This window comes from Nothoprocta perdicaria, unplaced genomic scaffold (assembly GCF_003342845.1).
Source record: "Nothoprocta perdicaria isolate Ctin4 unplaced genomic scaffold, notPer1 scaffold_282, whole genome shotgun sequence".
NCBI classification, from domain to species: Eukaryota; Metazoa; Chordata; class Aves; order Tinamiformes; family Tinamidae; genus Nothoprocta; species Nothoprocta perdicaria.
This window is the reverse complement of record NW_020455513.1, coordinates 826,456-852,998: the sequence shown is the minus strand read 5'-3', so window position 1 is coordinate 852,998 and position 26,543 is coordinate 826,456. Positions and strand designations below refer to the sequence as shown.

The window sequence follows — 26,543 nt, the reverse complement described above, 5'->3', positions numbered from 1 at the left end:
GGGCCTCCCTGGTCCCCTCTCCTGACCCCTGAGCTGCCCGTCATGGCCAGGGCTGGCTCCGAGGGGCTCCTGCGCGGTGCGTGCACAGGAGGCAGTGGAGGGGCAGAGGCGCAGGGGACATTTCTGCACGTCCCGCTGGGTCTTCTCTCTCTGGGCTGCTGCGGGGCCTYGGCGACTGTCGGGCTGCCTGCAGCTGCAGCCTCTGCTGCAATGTTGTGAATTTCACAAGCCTGGCACAAGTGCACTAAATCCTTCAATTCTCCCTGTCTTGTGCTATTGCACTCTTTATTTAAACTTTTGCGTTACCTTAATAATTTGTTCCTCTCCATTATTTAGGGATATCCATTTGGATCTGCATTACGGCTGAAAYAGTAAACCTATGACATTTTCACTAATGAATACTATATTCTTTTGTTCATTTGTCCGCCGGTCCTAGAAATGAAATGGCTAATGAGAAGTGAAATGACTATGAAGAACAGAACATATGAGGCTTGAGTGTGGCTTTGAGAGAAGATGCCCATGGTATTGCTTGTGTGTCAGCAGAAGGCTCTGCGGGCCCTACTTCAGAAAACCGTGAAAGTGTGGTACCGAAGATAAAATTACATCATCTGTTATTAGAAGGAATAACAAGTGTTTATTTCGACTGGAAAAATAAACCCTTTGGATTGCATTAAAAAAAATTCAGGTGGCATTTCAATAGTTTGGTAGTTCACATGTATTTTTAACAGGCCGTGTATAAAATCTGTATGTATCAGCTGCTGTTGCTATGAATAACTGAATGTTTTACATCATTCATCTCTGTGTAATCATTTCTGAGATCCCAGGATTTTCCCTGAAATGGTTTTGACAGGAAGAATTTATTTAAAGCATATATGCGATATATGCGATATGTGTCATACTCTTGCAGGAAGAAAGATTTATTTGATAAAAAAAATAACCACTTTGCCAGCTGTTTCTCTTTTTGTTGACAGATCTTTTTTGTATGTGTATGTATTTTAAGAGAGTTAGACTTTACATGAATTCTGTTTTAACCTTTGCCAAAGTCAATTCAGCGTCATTTCTAGTTAAAAGGATTTTTTTTTCTTCTTCATGATTACATCTGAGATGGCAGAAAAATCACTACTATGCCATGGAGAATTACAGAGGGCTTTTCTTTGGTTTTCATTTTGCTTATCAAGACTATTTGAATCGGTGATGGCATTTTCCTCCCCAACCCTCCCGACGTTTACCTGTGATCCGCAGGACCGCGGCTTGCGTGCCCTTGCTCCGGGCTGTGTGGGGCAGAGGAAGGTTCCTTCTGTGGCCCATCTCTCGGGGGGGACTGCAGGAACGTGCAGCCTCGGCCCTGGCTCGCTGCACGGCTTTCCCGTTGTGCCCAACTGCACCCAGAAAGGCCCGGGACACGGTACCTGCGCGGACGGGAACACATTTCCTCAGCAGCTGCCCCCAAAACCTGAAGCTTTAGATTAATGTAGAAATTACACAAAGGGGTGGTTGTGAGGAGGTCTACAGGGGCTGTTGTTGGGGTTTCCTTCTGCCCCTCTTTTCTCTCACCTGTAATGTTGTTAAAACCCAAAGCTCTCCTGCCTTACCCCAAACTACCCACATGGCTGAGGCTAGGCAAGAAACCCCAAACAAACCCTGTGCTTTTTCTTAATTAGGATGTAAACATTGGAGTTTAAATCAGTTGGATGTTGAATGTAGGCTTCACAATGTGAGGATTATCCAGAGTCTGCTTTCTAATTTGCATTTGAAGATTTGTAATGTCCTTAGCTGTATCTGATTTTTTTTTCTTTTTTTCTCTTTTCTTTTTTTTCCCACAGGTCTAGAATATGAACTTTTATGGTAGTTTCCATATGCCTCATTTTAGATGTAGTTAGATCCTCCACCTCAGATGATACTGAATTCACCCTCTCCTACAGAACATCTAACCCAGTGAGTTTACAGGTGAAGTAGCTCGGGAGGTTACAAGAAGCACCCCCAAACATGGTCACACCTGGAAGCAATCTGTGCTCCTGGGCTGTCACCTGCATTGAATTTACTTCAGTTACGGGCACTGCCTAGGAGAGAGGTGATTTAATCCTCTTGAGAGCCATGTGAGGAGTTAGCTCAGTTTTTTCTCGTGTTCCTTCTATTCGTTTTGTTTTCTAAGGACGCCTGAAGATTGCACAAAAAGTTCTCAGTTTAGCTACACAGAGGTTAGGTTTTTTTCTTTTTTCTTCTCCTATGGAACTGTTCTCTCAAATAGAGTTTTGTGTTAAAAAAACTGCTTTATTATGTTTGAGACTAACTGTGTCTGAAGTTTCTGGTGAAGAGCCATCTGTTATTTCAAATGGGGAATTTCTTTCAAGAGTGTGCTTATTTTAGGGAAAAAGGATCATTATTCAGCTCATGAACTGAGGGTAATACATTTATGTAGATGTAGGGTTCCTTTGATTTCTTTCATTAAGATAATTATCTTTGTGAGAGCAAAATAACTGTCTCTCTAGTCAATGTGAAATGTCTACAGTTTTTCAAAGAGAATAACATTTTTTTCTTAAAAACAGATTTCAGCTTTTTTTATCATATTTTGAATGCAATAGTGATTGTAAATCATAAGCCATGATGGACTCTGGAGTTCCCCCAAATGCTGTCACCATTGTATTACGTATTCCAAATATAGATGTATATAATTCCAGGATTCAGACTATCTAAAATACTTCTGAGTTACTTAAAAATGACAATAATATGTGGGCACTGAGAAGTCTTTTTGCCACATGCTTTTTTTTTAATTTATTTTTAGGAGATGCATTTTATTTTGATTAAAATAATCAAGCTTACATGTATGCTAAATATTCTAAATGTGCCACACGCTTCATAGTTTATTTTATGTGCATTTAATAAAACCACATAGCCTTTCTCTGTAAGGCAGATTTAAAACAAACAAAATAAAATAACATACTTCAAGTTTGTTTTTTCATATGTACTAAGGCCTACTGTTAGGGGTTGTGGTGTTATTTAAGGAGCGGCAATTTGAAGATGTCTAAATGTGTAAGATCATCTTCTTTTTGAGCCCTAACATTACTCCCAGTCAGTCTCCGCAAATGCATCTTGTATGGACTGGTACGCCAGTGTAAAGGCTCTCACAGCTCCTTCTCTACCTTACAGACCCTATACCTTAGTTTGGAGGTTTTGTCCTAGCTGTTATTCTTAGGTTTTGCCTTGTGTTTCGAACTCAAAAGCCTATTTTATTTACTAATAAGTTAACACAAGCCAATGTAAAATCATGTGAATGTGTATTTTACCAGGCTAAGGCTGTGTTAAGCCACTCTGCATGCTATGCAGCAATTGGGATGCACAACTGGAAATTGTTGAGTGGAAATAGCAGCTTAAAAATGTCAGTAAGTTGCAATTTACTGGCCGGATGTTCTGAGATTCTGAGTTTGGATGTTATAAAATGCCAGTTTGGCATTTGGCAGTTGGTTTGAGAAAGGAGTCTGATCTGTTAGGGGTCAGGATGATGGCACTAAGGAAAGGAGAAGACTGTGGATATGTCTATAAACTTGGGTAGTTTGGCTGCTCTCCGGATACCAGTGTGATGTACGTAGAGCATTTACTGGGGGAGGAAGGATGTACTGGTCAAAAACCAGCATGGGTTGTGCTGTGAGGGTAGTCAAGTCAGCACAGGCTGACTTGACATAAAGGTTATGCCCTTTATGTTAGTTCGGTTATATTTGCAGCTTTTACAGGATTTGCATTTCGAGTGCCTGCTGCTAGGACTTGGCAGAGCTTTCCCTGCAGATTGTACTTTGGCTTCTTAACTTCTCTGGAGTTTCAATGTTGATTATCTAGCTCTAGTATTTAAAGCATCTTGATCTTTGAAGTCAGAGTATCTTTGCACAGCTTCTAGTTTTCAAAGTGTGTTGCTATCTGCAAAGGTGAATGTTTAAGTTGTTGATGAACTGTCTCTGTCTCTTGTTCTTTTGCTTTATTACTTATTATTATCTATACCCACTACTAATATTCTAAATTGATTTGTATTCCCAAAGCAAAAGCAGTCCACATCATGGACTATGTGCATAGCATGGACTTTCTTTGTAGCTGTAAAACTTCCTCATAACCTTTTGAACTTCTAGGCTATTTTCAGTTCAGTGGAAATTCTGGAATAGAATAATAATAGCAAAGGAGCACCTAAACTCCAGTGCTTTTGTTGTAGCAGTGCTCTTTGGGATGAGAGGTTTTGTGTCGTTCTTATGAAGGCTTTGTGTTGCTGGTCATTTCTAATATATCTTAAAATTGTAAGCTCTGCTAAGTGTATATTGCTGAGTATTGTAGAAAAAGAAAATAAATGTAACGAATATTATGGGGTCTTTACAGGCAAAGCTTCTGTTTCTGGGTCTCTAAAGAATTGGTTAACCCAAGAAGATCTTTAAATATACTAGTCCATAGCATTTGCCTTCTTGATAAATGTTATCCGTTTTGTCCCTATAAGCATTTTTTAAATTCTGCAAAGGAAACATTTCTTACCGAAGGTGAACCTCAAAACATACTAGAAAACTGCAGCCTACATTAGTGATTTATTTATATATTTACTTTTGTGGATCACAGTGCTTTACAAAAGGCTATTTACAAATTAAAAAGAGCTCTTCCCCCCTCGTCTCTCCTCATCCCAAAGTACTTCCATTTTTATATAGTGATTTAAAACTTCCAGCTTTTGGTATGGAATGTGATGCCCTTGATTTAAAGGGAGAGGAAAGGCCGCCTCAGGTCTCTCAGTTTGACTACAGCAAAATGCTTATCCATAAATCAGGCTCTGTGTTCTTGGTTATCGTGAGCGGTGATGCAGGGACCAATTCGAATGGAATTTCCAGAGAAGAAGTCAATTGAGTTTGGACAGAGGTCAGGCAGGATCCGTGAGCTCCAGCAGGGCCGTTACCAGAGATGCAGCCGCACGCAATGGAGCACAGCAGAGCTGACGCCCTTCACTTACCGACTCTTAATTGACCAATTAATTTGACAGTGGCCACCATGCACTTTGCCCTATCACAGAGTCTTGACAGTACAAACAATCTTATGAGACGTTTATAATGCTCAAGGTGATTTTAAGTTCTCAAACAACTCTTCAGAAAAATGTGGTAGGTATCACTTAGCAGAAAACTTCCCTCTGCTTTTGCTTTCCAGGGCTCTAACAGTCAATGTGTTTGTCCTTAAAGTTTTTTTTTTGTACATAATGTTGTTTGTTTTCTGAATACCATTTAAATCTTTGTTTTAATTAATTGGCCAGATTGCTACTAAATGGCCCCTAGGGAAAGGAGGAGAAATTTCTCCCAAGAAATAGGATGTGTGTACTCAGGTCAAGTTTTTTGTTTTTAATTACTTGATTGCCGGCTCATTTTCAGTAAACAGAGCCAAGAAGTAGAATCTGTTTATTATAACCACATACAGTACATATCTGTAAAAGTACTTGCCTGTTTATTTTGGGGTGGTTGTTTTTGACTGTCTGTGACTGCAACGAATATGTGCACGTGATTATACCTCCAGGCCTAGAAGGTGAATGCAGTAACAACCCTTATGGCACAAAGGGAATATAATGTGGGTTATAGTTTGAAGTCTGTAGAGGGTAACTCATGCAGCACGTTTGCTCTGAATTTGCAAGACTAGTGGTAGCATGTCTCCTTTCACTCCGTGGTTTGGTTTTGAGCTAATGGTAGTCATGGTAATCCTGCCCATCTCCTCATTAGATGGGTTAGGAGGCAAGAAAACTGTGTACTATTTAATATTTTAAACTACTATTTTGCCAGATTAACCTTTTTTGTTTCTTTGCCTCATCCATATAAAAGATACAATTTCAATGGGCCTTTACATTAAAATATTGAATACTTAAAAAAAAAAAAAAAAAAAAAAGTAACTCTAGTCACTTCCACACCTGTATATAAATTCTAATAATCATTCTCTCTTCTTTTTTGGAGTAGGAATGTAATTATTTTGAGTTCTTAGTAGCACCTGGGTACTTAATTTAGTTGCATTCAAAGCTTGGTTTAGTTGCAATCATTCCTTTGTTCCGAAAGATAATCATGGCTCTCTTCCTAACAAAAGTTTCAGCTTTATTGTCTGTAGATCTTGGACTCATCAGCAGCTCTGTGAAATACAAACCTGTGAAGAAACTTCAAGGGGAAGCTAAGCCTCTGCAGGGTAAAAGTGGCCCAGTGGGCTGACCTGTCTCTCGGCTGAATCCTGGGCATTAAAAGGACCTTGCTCACTTATATGTTGAGCGGTGTGTGAGCGTGTGTGTGTTGCCGTGTCCTGTGCCAGCCCCTCTGTTTTTGGACACGGGGACATGTTGCATTTTGGTTGCTCATACTGCTCCCCTGCAGCTCCTTGATGCTGGCGGCTGCCGAAGTGGTAGCTCCCTGCCGGCCATGGGGCCTCGTCCTCGGGTCAAGGGAGGCTGCAGCCTCCCCATTCATCCCATCAGTAATGTAACTAACTTATGTAATAGGGAATGTAATAGGGAATCTGCCCTTAGCAATTCTTGGGCAGCTTGCAGTTTGCTGAGGGCAGAGCAGATGTCACTTGAAGACGATCAGAAATGACTGTTCGACCTCTGTAATGCCATTTCAGTGATTAAACTCATGAAAAGTCGGGCTCCTCTGAGCTGAGTGAAGTGTCCACAGCGAATCTCTTTCCCTGCTTGTCATTAACTTAACAGTGCTGAAATATTTTGAAAAAGGTTAATTGTAGATGGATTTTTTAAAATTTTCCAGAAATTCATAAGCACCTTTCCTCCGCCCCAGCTTCACATGGACACAACAATTTCGTAAAAAAGAAGCAACAGTAGAAAATTATTCTTTAGTAATGTCAGCACAATCACAAAACTGAATTCTGCTGCCATAAGCAATTTCCATTCTTCATAATATTCTACAGGGCTCCTTTCAGCTTTTTTAATAGTATTACAATTTTGAAAAAGAAGTCTTTTCTTTTTATTCCAATAAGGCTATAGTTAGGCTTACTCTGCTAATGTAGCTTGCAGCCTGTAGTATATTCTTAATAGCTTTCATGAATTGAGACTAAAAGATTTTAAAAAATGAAATATTTAATTCTTGCCCGAGCATTGCTGGTACATCCATTTGATACAATATTTTTCTACATTTTTCTAGCTTTGTGTGTAATAGTTGACACTGATTTGTGGACTATTACAAATCATTTTATGCAAATGGAATAATATGTAAATAGCAGATTTAGATGCAGTAATTGTCTGTCCTTGTGATCTTAAATAATATTATGGCAAGTAGCAGTTGTTCATATAGCATCTAGGTAAAGGTTATCTCTGACAGCTCTTGCTTTTAGACGGGTACAGGTCAGCAGTAGGTGTTTAGTTGCTCTCTTCTCTCTGACTAGGGAAAGGAAAGTAATTCTACTCCGGATTAATTCTTACTATCTGTGATAGCCAACAGTTGTATGCAGAACCAGAGTTTATGCTGCCAAGGTAATCTGTTTCCATTTGCAGTAGCCTTTTATTGTTCCTTCCTTGTAAACCATTTAGAAGGGACTGTGGCCTAACGTTGGTTCCTCTGTAATTAGTGCTCACAGGCAGTATAGTTGAAGCCAGGTTGGAGAGGAAAATACATCAGCTGTGAAAAGCCACATGACTCGTGTAGAGGACCCTAAGTGTGAGCTCTAAAGTGTATTAAATTGCCATGTTTATCATCTACATAAATGGTACTGTCAGTTCTCCAACTGCTTTATGTGCAACTATTCCTCGAAGTGAGGCAGTGGCACCATGCGTTTTAGTCATAGCAGACTGAATGTGAGGCCGTTATCCACAAGCTGTTTGCTGGTAACGCCTGCTTCCCGAGCCGGGAAGCTGGAGGCAGGGATTTGGTACCAGGCTGGGCAGCTTTGCAAGAGGGCGACACCGGCGGTGCGGGTGCTCAGGGCATCATCTGCCCAACCCTCGGGCAGTCACTGATACATATTAGTGAAATCAGTGGTCTTTGTGCTGCCCTTCTGGGGCTTGTAAGCACAACTTGATGGTTATTTTAATAGAAAATGTTCTTGCCAAATTTTATTAAGCTTTGTTATCTCACAACGTACAAATGAGATCAAATAAAGTGCCCCAAAACCTTGTTTGCAAGCATGCCTTAGTAATGCGGCTTCTCAGTGTTATTATTGGGTTAGTCCTTTATGAAGTTTTGGACCTTGTGCTTAGGTGGGTTTGTCCCCCTTTAAAGGGCTTCTCTTTGTGGCCCTGCAAGCAGAGCCCCGGCTGCACGGTGCCCAACTGCTTCCTATGGAGCTGCCCTGCCCGGAGCTCCCTAGGGTCTCCGCTGTAGGGATGTGAAAGGATTGGGGGCAGCAAGGGAGATCGAGCGGCTCAAAACCATTCCTGAATCCATGCTGCCTTGAAGGGCCCCATTCTCATAATTAATCAGGTAGATTTTACAAGTTTGCTTGGAAGAACAGTATTTTGAAAATGCTCTCCCAACCTGAATCACTGAACTAGTGATCTGAGGAGCAGCTGTACAATGGCATGCTGCATTTGCAGTTTAGCTTTTAGAAATAAATGGAGATTATTTTTCATATGCAGACTTTCTTGGAGTTAGAGCAGTTTTTGTTTTGTTTTCTTAATGTTTGTGCGTGAATGTATGTTTGCTATACTCTATACTGTAACAGTAATTATAGTGGGTTCTACTGAAAGAACTCTGTAGTGTGGGTAAAGCTATACTTTTTGCTATAATTAAAAGGTCCAGTTCCTGCTGGAGGTGTGAAGACTTGTTTGTGATCAAAATGCATCCTGATCAGGTCACCATGGGGGGACAAAATTGTTGTTCCACTGATGGGTAAACACGTCCAAACTCTTCTAGCTGCCTTTGCAGTAGCTGCTGTTGGAAAAAGGGGTTATAGCTTTAAAGGTTTGGTAAAAGTTTGGGAAAAATTATCTAATAAAGTGAAGTGTGTTTTTTTTTTTTTTGAGTTGAGAAGGGAGTCAATGCTTGTTTCATTATTTTCTAGTGAGTTTCTTTCCTTTCCTTCCCCTGTCCTGCAGAAATAATTGCAAGTATATCAGAAAAACATAACACTGTTCATATCAAAAGGTAGCTGTTGAGATTGCATCTTGTATTTGAGTTGTTGCTATATTTGAACTGCTGTAGTTACAGATATGTCTGCCCTCTGCTTGTTAATGTGAACTGATACTGCCTACCATTATGTACTTTAATGAGGATTTGTAGAGTTAGAATTTATCTTCATACTTTATCTTGAACACGAGCAAAGCATTGATTTGTACAAACTTTCCAACAGCTCAGTGATCACTGGAGGATATTGAGTGTGGAGTGAAATGCAGAAGTCGATTCCAGATGCTCTGTCTCTATTAACCCCTCTAACCTTTCCTTTCCTTTTGGTATGATGGATAGAGGTATCTCTGCTGTGAGCCCACAAGGGTATCCTGTATAGATGTTTTGCCTTCTGCCAAATGGACTTGCTAACTCACTGCAGTAGATTAAAAAAAAAAAAAAAAAAAAAAAAACCCTGCTTTTCAACAGTCTGTGTAGCTTATTGAGTGGTAGATAATGGATCTGTTATTAACATTTATTAAGTTTTGTGCATAGTGGGTTAAGACAAGCCTTTTGGCTTTGTGTTTAACAGCAATGTGTCCTCAGCTTCCTGCTTATGTAACAAAGCATTGCATAGGCTTTGTATATAGGTACCAAATTGTTTTTTGAGTCAATATTAGTTTGCTATAGTGGAGGACTTAAGGAAGTTTTGCATGTGGGTAAGATTTTTTGAATTCTAGCTAGTCAGCTCCTTCATGATGGCTTTCAAGCCTGTGAATTTCTTCTGGCCTTGCAGTGTTGAATGCAAAGGTAATGTGCGATAGTGCAATTAGTTACCACATTTTATTTCTAGGTTGGTTGGTTTGTTACTTTCCTTTCTCCTTTCCTCTAATAAATATTGCTTAAAGGTGCTTGTCATCAAAATGTTTTTACAAAAGTACCTGCTCTCTGGAAAAGATTTTCATCTTTGTGACACAGAGGCCTTGAAGATGTCAGCAGATGTGAGCAAAAAACAAATTTTTTGTTCTTTCGTGTAACACAGTGTAGACCTGAGTGTGCGTCTCTGCTGCAGAATGGCTGGCTGGAGGCTGGTGCAGATACGTGAAGGTCTGACCTTGCTGGGTTGAATTCAGGACAAGGTCTTCAGCACATAAGTGCCCCAGTTTGCATCAGACAGCCCCAACGGAGAGGGGTCCTTAGGGGTGTTAGGGCACAGTTACTCAACTGCAGCCTGGCGTGATGCTAGAGATGACCTTCTTCACGTCAGTGCCCGTTTGCTTCATCACTGCTCACAGGATGATACTCCCTCCCCAAAGGAACTCGCCAACTGTGTAGCTTGCTCTTCTGTTACTACCTTGACCCTATGTTGTCCTAGGTGCAAATTTTGTGCAAATTTGGAAGCACAAGTTTTAGTTCTCAGAAATACGTGGGGTTTTTTTGGTCCTCTCTTTCTTTTTTTCCCCTCTCCTTTTATTTACACAGCAAGGCCTTGGTCTAGTATTTTACCTGCAAATCTGTTTTCCCAACAAATCTGTTTTCCACTTGAAATGCTAATGTGTTAATGTTTTAATGTATGCACCCTACGTATGTGCTCATAAACAGAGTTGTCACCATTGCAGAGAATGTACTTGAACAGCTTTCACTCTAAATTAAGCAAGTAGGTGGGCACTTAATTGCTTTCTTCAAGGCACAGTGTGAGATTTGTCCTGTTTGTTAGTAATTACATAAAATGAGGAGATTCTAACAGCTTGAGGAGGTCCGAGAATGAGCAACTCCTCTGGAAAAGCACACAAGCATATAGGGCATAAGTGGAATTCAGCAGCTATTTGTTTTGTGTCCTTAAAAGTTAAATATTTTATGATGGTAGGATGCATTATCCTGCCAGTCTTTGTTTGCAGTTAGTTTTGTGTACCCTTACTGATGTCTTACTACTTCCCAAAATACACTAATTGTACACTAGTGTAATAATACACAACATTTGAGGGTTTTTTTTCCTTCTGGTCAGTATCCTGAAATGTTTGCTCTTACCTTGACCTTTTTTCCTCCTCAAAGTCGATGTTGCTGTGTAAATAAATGCATCTCTGGCCTGGTAAATGTGTTAATAAATTGGTAATCACTTTACCTGTTGTTTATCCTTAGCGTAGGTTCTGATTTGAGAGTCATTCTGTAAGATATATATTTTACAGAGTCCAAGCTTCAAAATGTTCTCTATTTTCTACATATGACTTCTTTCTATATGATAGGACTGATAATTATATCATCTGTTCACCCTGCTTTAGAGTCCTGACATGTCCTTTTACTGTCCTGAAATAATTATCTTGGCAGTGACCAACTTATGTTAATCTGTTTGGTATTTTCATAAGGAATATGGTTTAGTATGGGGTTATGTGTTTACATATATAAAATTTTAGCAGATGACTGCATATTTATTTGTTTTGGCAATATCATTAATTGTTCAGAAATCTTTTATCCCTGAATCCTTTAGTTTTTCAGGCAAACCTAGAGCATGTGTTTGCAATTCTTTGCCTTGAACAGTGCCAACATAAATTAGTCTTGCAAGCTCTGCTTATGATTTTAGCCTAAAACGTTCACAGACCTTTTCAAAGTTCAAGCATTTTATGAGAACAATTATGACCAAACATGCCCTAATCAGATTTCCCATCTGAGAGATTTTTAAACTCTTCTCCTCCTTGGATTTTTGCAAATCCAAACCTGTGAATCCCTGTCTATTGGTTTAAAGAGTTTCTGCCATCCCTTACAGGTGAGACAGCTATTTTTTGTTATTCCCATTTGGGATGGGGAGTGTAGAACATGGGTTAAAAAATGGGGGCTTGATCAACCCTTGGGCTATCATGTCTCTGTCTTGGGGGGGATGCAATACTATGTTGTTTTTATTTATTTTTAATTGTTATACTTGATTTTTGTCTCTCCCACAGAAGGCTTCATTTTCAGCAGTACAATGACCTACTGTAGTACTGGAAGCTTTTTGCCAAATCTAAGCAAAGAAACTATGTATGAGGCCCTGAAACATGATTCTGAATTAGCAAGTTACTGTCAGTGCCTTACATGTGGCTTACATCTACCTCATTTGGAGTGGCTTAGTTTGAAAAATCTGGCAGGATCACGACCCAAAATGTGGCTTAAATGACAGTTTTGCAGTTTTGGTGAAAGTTTCCCTAATGTGAAAAAAATCCTACAAAATACATATTGACTAGACACTAACCAAAGTTTGGTTATGTGATATTATAAGTAACTATTTCATCTGTCTTCAATAATACTAAAGCACAGCAGAGAATGCTGCTATGAACGAAGCTACTTGGCTCCCCAGTTTGCTTTTTAGGGCACTGGAATTCCTGTATAATAATAATCGAATCAATAGTTAGATCTGTTGTTAAAAAATGAACTATTGATAGGAAAAACATTTAACTGGCTTACATATTTTTCTAATTGACTGAGTACTTTCTTTCAATGTAACATATTCAATACGAGAGCCATCAAACCAGTAGGAAATCTGCAGTCCCGCAGAGAGGGACCTGGGTGTCATGGTGGACGACAAGTTGACCATGAGGCAGCAGTGTGCCCTGGTGGCCAAGAAGGCCAACGGGATCCTGGGGTGCATTAAGAAAAGTGTCTCCAGCAGGTCGAGGGAAGTGATCATCCCCCTCTACTCAGCCCTGGTGAGGCCACATCTGGAGTACTGCGTCCAGTTCTGGGCTCCCCAGTACAAGAGGGATGTGGAGCTGCTGGAGAGAGTCCAGCGCAGGGCTACCAGGATGATCAGGGGCCTGGAACATCTGCCATATGAGCAAAGGCTGAGAGAGCTGGGCCTGTTCAGCCTGGAGAAGAGGAGGCTGAGGGGGGACCTGATCAGCGTGTATAAATACCTCAAGGGAGGCAGTGAGGAGGAGGGGGGCGGCCTCTTTTCAGTGGTGGGCAGGGATAGGACTAGAGGAAATGGCTTCAAACTGAAGCATCGGAAGTTCCACAGGAACTTAAGGAAGCATTTCTTGACAGTGAGAGTGACAGCACTGGAACAGGCTGCCCAGAGAGGYTGTGGAGTCTCCTTCTTTGGAGATCTTTAAAACCCGCGTGGATGCAGCCCTGTGCCACGTGCTCTAGGTGACCCTGTGTGAGCAGGGGGGTTGGACTCGATGACCTCTGAGGTCCCTTCCAACCTTCGGCATTCTATGATTCTATGAAATGCACTGCATGTCATTTTTTCTTGTAGTATAACTTGTTGCTAATCTAATCAATACAAGGCAATATAGGTCGTCCAGAGGTTTAACTTCTGGTTTGAAATCTCATTGATGGTTGTTTTGTTCCGTGATCTGCTGCCAGTCTTCAAGAAATCTTTCCTCCTCCAAAAATATAAAAGATATTTTTATCTTGAAATTGTCAAAATATTGTGATAGATTATAAGTCATCTTCACTTTTTTTTATGTTATCTTTGGCCTTCGTGTGTCAGAAGCCTTTTATAATTTTTATTTTGCATTAGCAGCGATGACAAGGAGTGTTTTTGATTATAAAGAGTTTGTTTTCTTCAGGCCCATGTTTGAGTAGTAAACCTGGTTTTGGTAAACGGTAGGTAAATGGTACTTGCGCAAGTGTTCTGGTTGTTTGGGTTGTGCAAGGGAGGGATCTGCCTTTTGCCTCGCAGTCCATAAGGCAGGTACTTGTTGCAGCCAGTGAAACAACATGCTCTGCCTCTCTGTTTCACAGGGAATGTGAGTTGAAGCTGGCATACAAAATGCTCAGATTGGCTTTAATTTCAGTGAAGCACCCACTGCAGTGCGGTGACAACAGTGAGGCCGTGAGACGCGTGCTACTGTCAGTTGCTGGTGTGCTGAAACGTTTGAGTGGAAATGTTTGGGAAATGAGGAGAGGTCCCTGAGCGAGGAGGTGCTAGAGCTGCTGGGGCCGTTTTGGTTTCAGCCTCTCAACAAAATGCAGCATTGGGGGAAGAAGTATTTTTAATAGGGGGTAAGTTAGAAAGAGACCTGTATATAGGGCAGCAGATGGAATGGTGATATGAAGCAACTATTAAATAAGCAATTCAGGATGGGGGGACAAAAAGGAGATCATATATAACTATAACACCTACATACACACACACTTTCACGAATCAGTATGATTGTGATGAATGGTTCCTTCCCACACGCTTTTTCAGTTCATTGGCTTTGGGCATGATTGACTTTAGGAATTGCAAGAGGCTCGTGTCCTTCAGACATGAACTGCTGACAGTTCTCTTACTCTGCGCAGCATAACATTGCTGCTGATTTTAACATTTTTTTTAACTTCTGCAGATACTTGTCATCAATACTGACATATGGTAACCGAAACTCCAGCTCCCTCCTAGCATTTGTCTGTCACAATAAACCTTCATTCCGCCTTTTTGCTAATAGGGAATAACATAGTTCTTATTCTCCTGTGCTGTGCTCTACAAAGTCTCATTCCATGCCTGGTGATCTGAAACAAGTAATCTGATTTTGCTCATGACCCATTGCAGAAGCTACAGGAGGATGATTAAAGGGCCACATTTCTTGTCTGTGGAGAAAATGAGATTTAACAGGAGACTTAGTGATGTAAATACAGTATTTTCTGGGACATAAAAACAAATTTAACTGGATAATTGTGCAAAATCCATCTAAAAACACAGTCAGTCCATATCAATTTGTCATTTTTTTATATTATTTCCAATATTCTTGCAGAGCCTGTGCTGCTTTGAAGCCTCTTCAATTCCAGTAGCAATTTTGAAATGGAAATGCCTGCACTGATGTGTTGTGTTTGGACCAACTAAGCAAGAAAGTAGATGAGAATCTCTCACTTTATGACAGATATTGTGGCTTTTTTGTTGGCTTTAAACATGTGCCATTTAATGTTGTATGAAAAAGTGAGGACCAGTTGCTATGTGTAAGGAAGCATGTATATTGAAATTCCAGTAGTGCCTTTAGAAAATTGATTTACAGTTTTAATAGGTTTAATAGTTTTTTTAAAAAATACGTGTTCCCTTGTTAATACACCATAATAATTGCATGATAAACTGAGCAAAAAATGGAGATGATTTCAATTAAAAATACCTCTCATCTTTGTATTAAGATTTTAAGATTGAATGAAATTAGCTCATAAGCCGCTTGAATACTAAAACTATTTAAAAGTATTTAGTAAAATGTATTTAAAACTTTTTGTTTTGAGCTTTGCTCAGTGTCTAACAACAGGAAGGATTTCGTGGAGGCAGGTGAAGTATTCTTAGTCTCAGTTGGTGGTTATTAGAGGTGGCAGCAGAGCAGTATGAATGAATAGGAGATGCCTGTGAAAGAGGGTTGCCATTTGCTAAGGCACCTGAATCTCTGGGCATATGAGCACCGCTACTGAAATTTTCACAGTTACTTACAAGGTTAAATGCCTTCCTGGTCAAACTAATTTGTAAGGACAACCTGTTCTAAGGATGTTGGTGACTTAGAGTTCTAACATAATGCTTCCTGTTTATTTTTGAAGACCTTTCCATTGGAAATTGTCAAATTTGGAAACCACAAATGATGTGGTTGTGGAAATCACAAATGATAGCTTTTGCTTGCTTAACTAATTGATATGTAAAATGAGTGGGAAGTGTATGAAAGCATCTTATCCTTTGTGCTATCAGGTGTTAAATTATAATTACTTTTTACCAAAAAATGTAGGCATTGCTATAGTTATCCAGATATTTTGGCTTTTTTTTGTATGTGGGATTTTTTTTGTTTGTTTTGCTTCCCTATTAAATGGAACTTGGGACAGTAGAACCTGGGATGCAAAGTCTTTGTGAAGCTAAAGAAGCAGCATCTATTACATTTTTAGCCATAGGATGTCAGCAGAGTACAGAGAGTAAAAATTAAGCAATGCAAAGATGGTTTATGGTTTTCCTTGGCTGTTTATTTTGTAGCGTGAAGAATCCAGTCATGCAAAGTCTTGCTGAGATCAGGAGCCACAGTGTCCTGACCAGCTCTGTAGTGTTTGACTTGACTGGATTTAGAGAGCACTGAGTATAAAACATGTCAACAGTAAATGTTTTGAAACTATATATTCTATGTTTTCTGTAGTATTTTTTAGACAACATTGCTGTCCTAGCACTTGCATGAAATGTTACATAAAATAAATTGTGGTGTTGCACATTCTGAATAAACTGGCAAAAACAATGAAATTGTTCAAAGTTTGACCGTCTCCTAAATCCCATCCATGCTTAAATTTGGGGAGAGAAGTCTCTGATGTCTTTGTCGTATGGGGGAAAGGAATAAATAAATAGATGAGGAAATCTAATAAATAGATTGGGATGGCCAGGCTCAATGTACCAGCTGTGATGAAATGATTATTCATAAAATACGTTGGTCCCTATTAAGGGAGATGTTTATAAACTGGAACTCTTTCAGGTAGCTGCTTTACTGTCCAATTAGTTTGAGCACAGGAACTGATCTTTTACATCAAGCTGTTCATGCTGGTTTTTTGCTTATGCAGACCTATTATTTGGATGTTGTTTGTAGAGACAAAGTAGACCTAAAAAAACTGTATGGATGACTTAACACCTACACAGGGGAAAAACTTGGTATGCTATTTCCTCTCAAATGCTGAATATTTGCATTGCTCCACATTTATGTAGATGTCTTTTAATGGCTCATTTCTTATTAAAGAGAATATGAAAAACAGATACTCCAGTATCTGTTCAGTGTCAATAAAAATCTTATTCTTATGAATGTTGATGGGACACTTTGCTAAATGTTAACAAGGAAGAAGAATAAATTGACTAAGGGTCCACTGCTGCTTTTGTAATTCCTTTTTAATTACTATTATTGGCTAGCTCTTCATAATAGTGACTGTGCTTTAATTATAGATGTGGGCTTCTGCTTGAATCATAGTTATTTATCACAAAAGATAGTTGTTCAATTTAATAGTAACTTAAGTAAATGTGTAAAAGAGAAACCTAGGATAGGATTTGGCACGCTTAGGTCATTTCTGTCTGGAAGTATCCAGCACTTAGTGCTGAGGGGTAATGGAGGAGGAAGGCAGGAGAAGGAAGGAAGCCTGGGCATCTCTGCTCCATCCTCCTCCCCCAGGTCTGGGAAGGGCTATGGAGGCTTGCGTGGAAGTCCATGAAATTAAATATTTCTGGGAATTCATTTCATCAGCTGCCTTTTCAGTTTGGAAGCTAATAGGGAAAAAAGAGAAGAATGAAAACAGCTTTACCTAAAGCAAAAAGAGAGGCTTGGATGATTGACAAGGACTGACAACACAGTCAGTTTGGCTGTGAAAATATGTGCCTCACATGCACCTCTTCAGAAGCCGGGAGATTCCGTTATTTTAGAGGTGTTCAGCTTTTATGGAGATATTACAAAAAAAAACGCTATGATGCAGAAAGAAGTTGAGCATTTGTAGCTGCACAAGCACAGTCCAGCGCTTTTAGCAGTGCAGTGAGTTCCTAAATGAGCCCGTTAGTGAGGAGCAGCGCGCTGGGCAATTGTGTGCGGCTCGAGGCAGACAGGGAGGTTGTCAGAACCCGAGTGGTCCTTGGTGGGGATGGGCAGGAGAGGAGGAGGGGTCACCCATCACTGTACACAGCTGTGTGCTACTCTACTAAGCATCTTGAGGGAGGGGAACTTGGGTGTGATATGAACATAGAGCTAAGTAAGTGAAAATGAGGACTTAATTTGGTGTGGGTATATCCCTATCAAATCCCTCATCCATAAGACACAACGTACTGTGATTTGTTTTGAGCCCAACTGTATTGCTGTGTCCAGGATCTTGGCTGGGATTAACCTGTCTTTCGTTCATTGCTTTCCAAATGTGTGCTAGGAAAAAAAAAAAGGCTTTTTATGTTTAACTGTTCATAAAGGGAAATGGCAAACTAAATAAGAAGAAAGTATCTAAAAAACACTGCTGGGGCCTCTAAAAATATTTGCCCTAAAATATAAATAGGGGCAAGAAGGAATATAGCAGAGGAGTTACAAATAAAAAGATTGATGCAGATATTCCCCTCAGAGGATAGGAGGGCTTTATATGTCAGTGAAAATCAGAGATCTGTGTGATACAGAAGATAAATATTAAGCAGGAAGTAAATATTTACTGTAGTATAATATTTTAGAGAAACAGCTTTCTTCTTGTGGAATACTGATGCATAGGTCAGAGAAATACTTGACATGGAGATGGAGGAGATAAATGAGCAAATGAGTTTGTCTTTTAAAGAAAAAAACACGAGAGCGATGCAGTATTTTGTTATGTTTTGTTGGATATGGACCCGCTCAAAAAGAAGTCTATAAGTATTGTATGTAGTTTTTGTATGTGTTTTAAGGTATAGATATGGCTATTTCATATGTAGAATGCAATCTTAATCTTCATTTTTTAACTGTCTTTGGTTAAAACCCCAAGGTGTAGTGAGTACCCAGTGAGTGAAATCAAATCATTTAGGCTTCAGAGTCCTGACTGCCTGTTGGTGTGGCCCTCTAAAGGAAAGGACAGCCTTGGTTTGAGTGAGATGGTGACGAAATGGCCTTGAGGGGCAAGAAGGTTGAGGTGTCAATTTAAAAGCAGTTACCCTGTGGTCTCGGAGACCAGTTTTGCTGTGTTTCTGCCTCAGCCTCTCAGTGGGGGAGAGCACTGAGTTTTGCTGGGAGGATAATTAGAGCATTTTCACAGTTATTGATTTCTGTGATAGCGTTTGTTTTATTCACCCTACATGGAGATAAAGTGTGCCTGTGTATAGCTATCTATCTAGATATCTATTTAAAGGTTGGTGATGCTTTATTCTAAAGGCAATCTGTCTTCCCACCTAAAATTTATTAAGCTACTGAGTGCTTCTCTTGAACTGCATTTTTCACGTAAAAGGCTAGAATGTGGCCTCCTGCTACTGATATGGCTCTTGGAGACAGCACTTGTTTTCTTCCTGTTTCCCTGCAGGTTAGGACCAGAAGTTAATACTGAATGAGTAAGTCTAAATCTGATGAAAAGCTAAGAACAAATTTCTTGCCTGTTGGACCATATTGTTAAGTATTTTTCTTATTCCTTTTCTGGTGTCATTGGAAAGCCCTGCATCTGAAACTTCTATCAATTACCAGTTCAGTGCAGAGTCATGTATTTTCTATTCTTGGTTTTATCCGAATACATATGGCACTTCCAAAAGCTGCATTTTCAGAAAACTAATTTTTTTTTTTTTTTCAGTTTAGCTGAAGGAGAATCTTCTATTTGTGACTCTAGATAACTGTTCAATTTCAGCAGAGAGTTTTGTACCATTCTGTGAACGTAGGAATATTTGTAAAGATTTTATTTCATAATAATGTAAAGAAGTTCTTGAAAAAGAAAAAAAATCTTATCAGAACTCGGTAATTCTACTGTCACTGCATCAACACAGAGACTGGTTGCTGCATAAGAATAAATGAAAATCTGCAATATGGTTGTCTTCTACTTGCTGTTTTTCTAGCCTGCCTTGAGCCCTATCTCTTTCAACCCCCCAAAAGAAGGGGGGGGGGAGGAAATCAATATAAGTTGTATAAGAGAAGATGATACTGAAATGGAGAAGTGATGGGAGAATACAACAAAGTTTTGATTAGAAAAATATTTTTCATAATTTCCAGAACAGGTATTCTTCAGAGGAACAAATATGCAGGAAGAAATACAGGAGGTAATACCCAATACAAAATAAGATTAGAAAATACTGCCCTTCCTGTCAGCTAAAGTACTGTGACTCAGCATGTTCATTACCATTCAGTGTATGTGTTTATAAAGCAAGTATAGATAATACCAGGCTGTATAGCGAGGATGGTTATAAAATATGAACAGAGTTGAGGTCCACAAAAGAGGAGGATTCACTCTTTCTTCCTTAATTTATTTGAATTGCATCCCTTCTTATACGGTGTATCTAAAAAGGTTTTAGAGTATTACATACGAAGGAGATGTAATAGCAATTCCAGAATTTCAGTGAGCTAAGTTTAGCAGTGAGCTAAATCATCAAGTGGCACAGGAGACTTAAGAAGCAAAAATCTTGAATTATGAAATAACGTGCTGAATAAGCTATATTTTTGTGTTTGGTAGGTGCTCAGCTTGGGAGAACAACTGAGCTTTCCCCATGGGCCAAGCTGTTTTGGTCATTCATGTTCTCCTACCTTCTCTGGATAATGCAGTACCACTATTGTATCATAAATATAAAGGGGATAGTGTTATATTTGGGAATTGAAAAGGGTTTTTTATATTAAAAAATCTTTATCTTAGGTCTCACTTGAAAAAAGTGACTCAGATTTCTGATAGTTAACTTCAGTTATTACTTTTTAACTCCCTATTTTTGGTGTTCCTGCAGCTCTTCAAAAGCTACTTCTCCTGAGTGCTGCTGCTGCAGGAAAAAAGATTAATTCTTGTAACTTTTTAAACACAGTGTAGTGCAGATGAAGAATATGGGAGATTTTTGTCCAACTTCAAGGTTTCTTAGCTTTGTACTCTTTCCTCTTAAACTCCAAGGATTAAGTTGGAGCTAAGCGGCAGTGTAAATACCGACCTGGCAGCTGATAAGCCTGGTGGCTTTCTTTCAAAGGCTGCAGATACGTGGGCTCCCTTTGAAGCCTGTTTTGGATGGAAGCTCCTGTACAGGCCTACTGAGTTTTAATCTGTATTTTCCACCTGTTTTTTACCAGCTCACAGCACCGGGTGTAAAGGGCTGAGAGGACTTGGCACTGACAGTGGGATGAGGCCCCTGTGCCCAGGGCTGCAGGCCCAGGGTTTGTGTGGTCGGAGCTGACGGTGCTAGAGGTCTGACCTCCTGGCAGGGTGGAGGGTGCCCATGTGCACGGGGAGCCGTGGTGTTGCTTGGGAAGCCCGTGGTGCCATTGGGGATGCCAGCAGTGCCAGACACCCCTCTCCTGGAGGGAAAGGGTGAGATGGCGAAGCTGCACTTGGGTTTATCTGCTCGCAGGTGCTGTGTTAAAAGCACCATGTTCCTAGGGTCTCTGTTATGAGAAATAGACCAGTAAAGCTCCAAGTCATATGGTTGCTCTTTGGGGTATTGATTGTTCTCCCTTCGTGGCAGGTCTCCAACACCTGCGTTTCAAAATGCTGGATAGGCTTCATGCACGTGCCATGTTTGAATCTCACAGGCCTAGGGATTTCTTTGGGACATGGGCTGGATGTGAGGCACGTCTGGGAGAGCAAGTGGCTCCTCTTGCGGGTGCTGTGGGGCTGGGTTGTTACCGATTGGGGAAGAAGCAGCATCAACGAGGCATCCAGCAGGGAACTGGCACGAGACGGCCCCGCTGCCCCATGGGCTGTGCAGGAGCTGGCGCGTGAGCAGGCTGTGTGGGAAGGACCTACCTGTGCTCTGCTCTTCTTCAATGCCTTCCTAAAAGGCTCTGCTGCTACCAAAAAGGTGTGCCAGAGGGGGAGAAAAATGGAGGAAGCCTTTCCCAAAAGTACTTTTGCTCACATGTGCATCACTTCATACATCCTTATCTGTTACTTCTTTCTGAAGGTTTTTATCTCTTTCCACATCCATCTTTTTGGGGCTTCCTATCCTGGACTCCCCAACTGTGTGTACTTTGGATACCCACCATGTCAGTGGAGCTTGTAGCCAATAATAATGAAAATAATTACTAGTATCCAAATTCCTCAGGGTGGGTTCTGCACCCAACAGCAATACCACACTGGAGGGCAACTGGCAGCTCCCTCTTACTTTATTGCTGTGGGTTTTTTTAAAAAGTACACCAAAATCCTTACTTGTGCTTGCATGTGAAAAGGACTTCAGAGATGGCAAATGTCATTGAAGCTGTATCATGTAACTAACAATTTATTATAAGTTGCTGTATCTTAATTTCATCTATTTTTGCGGCAGAAACCTTTTTGGAGATTGAGATATTATTACTCAATGTGTTCATTCAAATTCTGTTTTTTATCAGCCCTGAAGCTAATCATGTTAGATGAGCTGCCGTTGGGGTTCTCTGTCTACCCTCGATTATGTTTTTCCAAAGGATATTTGCAGTTAATGAAAAATTTGTGGAAATATCATGGAAATGCTTGGAGTTTTAGTGAATTAGTGTTAATGAAATGTTGGGAAAGATAGGAATGAGCTAGGAGAATTGTCTCACATGTAAGAATGTTCCAAAATACATGGGTCCGCTATATAGGAATGCATGAATTCTGAGTTCTTTATATGCTGGTTAAGTGCTTGGGCTCATGCTGTTTCTGCATGTAAACTGCTCTATTGCAAGAATGATGGGTGCTGAAATGTAAAACCAGGAGGGTCAGGAGGGAGGAGAAGATCAAGGGAGATGGGATCAGTAGCTTTGCCGTTCAGCCGTGCAGCAGGTATCCTACATCTGCTCGTCATTCAGAGAAGCTCCCAAAGATGGATGTGCAGATCCTGCATTATGCAGTGCCAGCAGGGAGTCACCTTATTGAAATAAGCTGACTGGTAATGTCAGTTTAGCAAATAAATCAAGTTTTGAGTGATGGTTGTTGTTGTTGTATACTTTGGAATCTGTGAATTTGCTATTGTTAATGCTGTGGCTTTTTACTGCTTTAACAGGTACGTGACTGAAATTGTAAATTGTGATGCTTATCACATAGAACAAAGCGTCTTCAAAATGTTTTGCTCAGTCATTCTGCAGTACAGTAGGTGACTGATAACCAAATCAGTCGGCAGTTCAGACGAGATGCTGAAGGTCCTAATCTAAAATGCACATAGAAATTAAAACTGGGGATAACTGAGATATTTAAAAAGAAAGGGTGGTTCAGTGATAAAGCAGCTTTAAACCACTGAAGAATGAAGAAATTTCTGCATCAGCAGAGACAGTATTGCACTGTTTTAGTTGCATCGATTTCCATTGAGGCTGAGAGTGAGAAGGGTGTGCGTAGTACCAATGAGAAGCCACAGGAATCTTGGGGAAGAAAGTCTTCAAACTGAAAATTTGAGCTTGCCCTTTCAGTTTGAAATGGGCTATGCTACACTTGTGGTTATTTCAGGAGTATTTCAGAAGCTGAGTTAATATTTGCAATGACCTTTTTTTGTGCTGCTGAAAATAAGATATAATAACAATGTGTTTATTGGTGTGTATGCATCTGACACACGTCCCTTCCCTCCCATCCTTTGCAAAGGACTGAGGAAGGGGTGCTTGAGAGTATCGTGTAGGCAGGATGCGATGGCATTTCCTCGAGGTGACCGAGCCGCATTTGGCTGCCTGTGCACGCAGTGGGGTGCTGTACTTGAGCAAGGTCAGAAGTATTTTTCTAAGATGGACATTTCTGCTGTGATGTCAACTTCAGGCTCTATTATGAAGTTATATTTTGATGTCACAATTTGCAAGTTCACAGCGAGGTCTTGCTTAAGACAGATAATGATACTTGCTTAAGACAGATAATAAAAGTATTAGCTAGCTGTATCACACGGTTGTAATTCTATTATTATCTATAAAAACAAATTCCTCAGTGTTATAGCTGTATGGTCAAAAAAAGCCTGTTGGATGCCTTTACTGTTGATGCAAAGAGGCTGCTGTTGTACTCTAGTCATGTGAGAACTGAGAATGTACCCTTGTATGCAATATGTTTTTTCTACTTGCCATTAAGTTTCAGATTACTCTTTCAGATATTTGCCTGTTTAATATTTGTTAGTTATACAAGAAGGATGAATGCACAACTTTATACTTTTTTTTTTAACAGGAATGAACACCTGCACAGATGCTCTCAGTGCAAAGTTGCTAGATACTGTGGTAAATCCTGTCAGGTAAGATGAAAAAATAACAGGCATAATATACTGAAGAAAAACAGGCATTTGAATACTTTATTTACAAGGTCTTCATGCATTTTTCTCATTGTCATACCTCCACATCGCAGTTTTTTATTTGTGGCTATAGATAGAGAGTGCAAGCATGTTACCTCTTTTAAATTTTTGATTGTTTTTATAAAGATGATTATGATATGTAAGATAAAAGACAACATTAAGTTGAAGTATTTAGCGTTTTATTATGTTTGATTAGAGGAGTAAAAAAGGATCTTTAGTATTGCTGATTGTAGACTGAAGGTTGCAAGCCAACTGTGTAGTAAAATATCTCATATTTCAAGACTGAGGTTTATCATGGCAAAGCATATAACCTAGTTCTCTAAGAAGAAATAGGATTCAAGAATTTGCTGAGTAAAGAAGGCCTTAGGACAAACTAACAGCAGCCCCAGTATCTACAAAGAAGGTGATAAGATGGAACCAGGCTCTTCAGAGTGGTGCACGGCAGGGGGACAAGGGACAACATGCATAAGTTGCAACAAGATACCTGGATGAGGAGCTTTTTCACAGCCAAGCAATGGAACAGGCTGCCCAGAGAAGTGGTGCAGTTGCTTCTTTGCAGGATTTCAGGTCCCTCCTAGCCTACGTGGTCCCATGATCTGTCCATGAGATAGTGCTTAAAGGCATTTGGTCCTAAAATCTAAGTTTTGTATTTGACCTGCATTATCCCTTGTGTAGGTGTATGGAAGATGGCACAACTGAAAGGGAGCAATAACCTCCTGCAGGACTAAACGTCTGCATAAGGTTTTAGGCTGCAGGAGATCGGACATCTGAGATTCCAGCCATGAGGGTCGCCTCAGAGACCCTTTCTGTACATAGAGGAAAAACTTGAGAATAATGAAGAAAAGCTACTAAAGTTCAAAGCAGGCTAGTAGTGATGCTTTTTAAAATCCATGTGATTTCAGGTAGTCTTATCGATCTTTAAATCCTCTTTTTATTTGTTATGTGCTTCTATAAGCAATTCCTCCTTACTATAATCTGTGCTGTTTTCAGCATGCCAAAGCCTTTCTGTTTTGGGATTAAAACATATGGAGGAGGAAAGAGAAAATATGTCATTTTGATTAATTGTATGGCAAATGTGTACAATGTACATTAGGTACTTACTGTAGCATCAATAATAATGCCATAGGTAGATTTATTATGTAAAATAGTAAGGAAAGTATGACTTTGAAGAACATAAAAGATGACAGTATCTTGGAATCAAGTTTAAAACAAATACTTCTCAAGGGAGCTGGTGGTAAAGCTGCTGGTGTTGTGTTTACACTGTAAAATGAGATACTGCACAGCACTCTGTGCTGGTCAGTGCCAGCACAGGAAAGTCTGAAGGAATAATGCAGTACCCTGTTCAGGTTAATGTGCAGTAGCAGTGAAGCTAGGATTTAGGAATGTTGCTGGAAATAGCTCTGCATGAACACTTTAGGGATTTGCCTGAGGCCGTGCTGGGTGTCTTGCACTGCCTCCAGCTCTGTGGTCCTCGTCTTGCCTGTTTGAGTTTCCCTTCATCCAGAGTTGCAGGCACTGATCTCGGTGAGGTGAGTTTGTGCTGCTGGAAGCCAAGTGCACTCACATGTTGTGCATGTTTCTAGAGGGGTGTATGCTGTTGTAAGTCTGTGTAGTAGTAGGCAGACATTTCTTTTGATAATCAGAACTGCTTTGCTGCTCTGTTCTTACAGCAGTTGTGAGCAAAGTTCTTCATCAAGTTTAAAAGCTTTAGAATTTATGTGGCCTCTCTGTGTCTTCAGTGCAGCACATTAATACAGGCACTTATAATTGAAATAATTGCTGAACAAAATAAACAGTTGGATATTGAATCAAATAACTTCGCACATTTTCAAAGGTGAATATTAGCACAGCATGATGATTTTGGGTTCATAAATACAGAGCAACTTAGAAATTAAAGACTTTGAAGGGTTTTATTTTTTTAAAAACCACCATCACCCTCAAAAAAAAAAAAAAAAAGTGTTGGATCAGTCTGAGAGGAGCTGAGCTGTGGTTTAGGATAAAGTTCCAAAGTACTAAACTTCAAGGTACCGAAAAGGAATCATTCTTAAAGCTTTAGATAAAAACTTCACTTTAAATTTTCAATTAATTATGAAAAATTGTTTGTGCTAAGCTATAGAGGAAGACAGTATTTTGGAAAGATATTTCTCTTTATGGAGCTTGCATTGAGAATTACTAGTTTTTGAGAAAATAGGTGAGTAGAACAAGGAATCCTGAATAAAACTATATGGGAATTAGAATTTCTGGTTTGTAGTAATCTCCATATGATGTCAAAATTAAAATCTTCAAATGAACTGTGTCAGATTTCAGAATTTCCTATGATCTTTTTTCATGCCAGCTGAGGCAAGTTGCTTTCACTTTTAACCCTTTAATTTCAGAAAAGGATTAGAGCTGTAGGACAGGAACCTGTATCAAGAGATCCTTCTGCCAGAAGCCCTCCACTGAATCCTGATTTCAGGATCAAGTACACCAAGTCTTTTGCTTCTGTTTCTTAAATTGGACCTCACAGACTGTTTTTCTTTTGCCATCACTTGTGCTTCTCTGCTGCAGCTCCTTTGCCGCCTGCTGATGCCTACTGTCCCTTATTTCCTAGTGCTGTTTGTTAGCAGCCTTGTATCCCCCTGAAGCTATGGATCTGCCACATCTCTCTCCTCCTCTTAACCTCTGTTGTGATCTCCTCTGGCAGTGCTTATTAGCTTGGGCCTGTGCTGCTTCAACCTGCTTTGGGAACCAGTAGC

At 40.0% G+C, this 26,543-nt stretch overlaps 1 protein-coding gene across 1 annotated transcript in view; it reads left to right on the top strand.

Annotated features, from left to right (window-relative positions):
- Nucleotides 1-2,127: 2,127 nt before the first annotated feature.
- SMYD3 (SET and MYND domain containing 3) overlaps nt 2,128-26,543 on the top strand; it is a 329,317-nt gene continuing 304,901 nt past the window's right edge. Inside the window, exons 1-2 of the mRNA XM_026041346.1 lie at nt 2,128-2,198; nt 23,688-23,751. The gene's annotated coding sequence lies outside the window, so the exon portion shown is untranslated. The remainder of the gene's footprint in view (nt 2,199-23,687; nt 23,752-26,543) is intronic.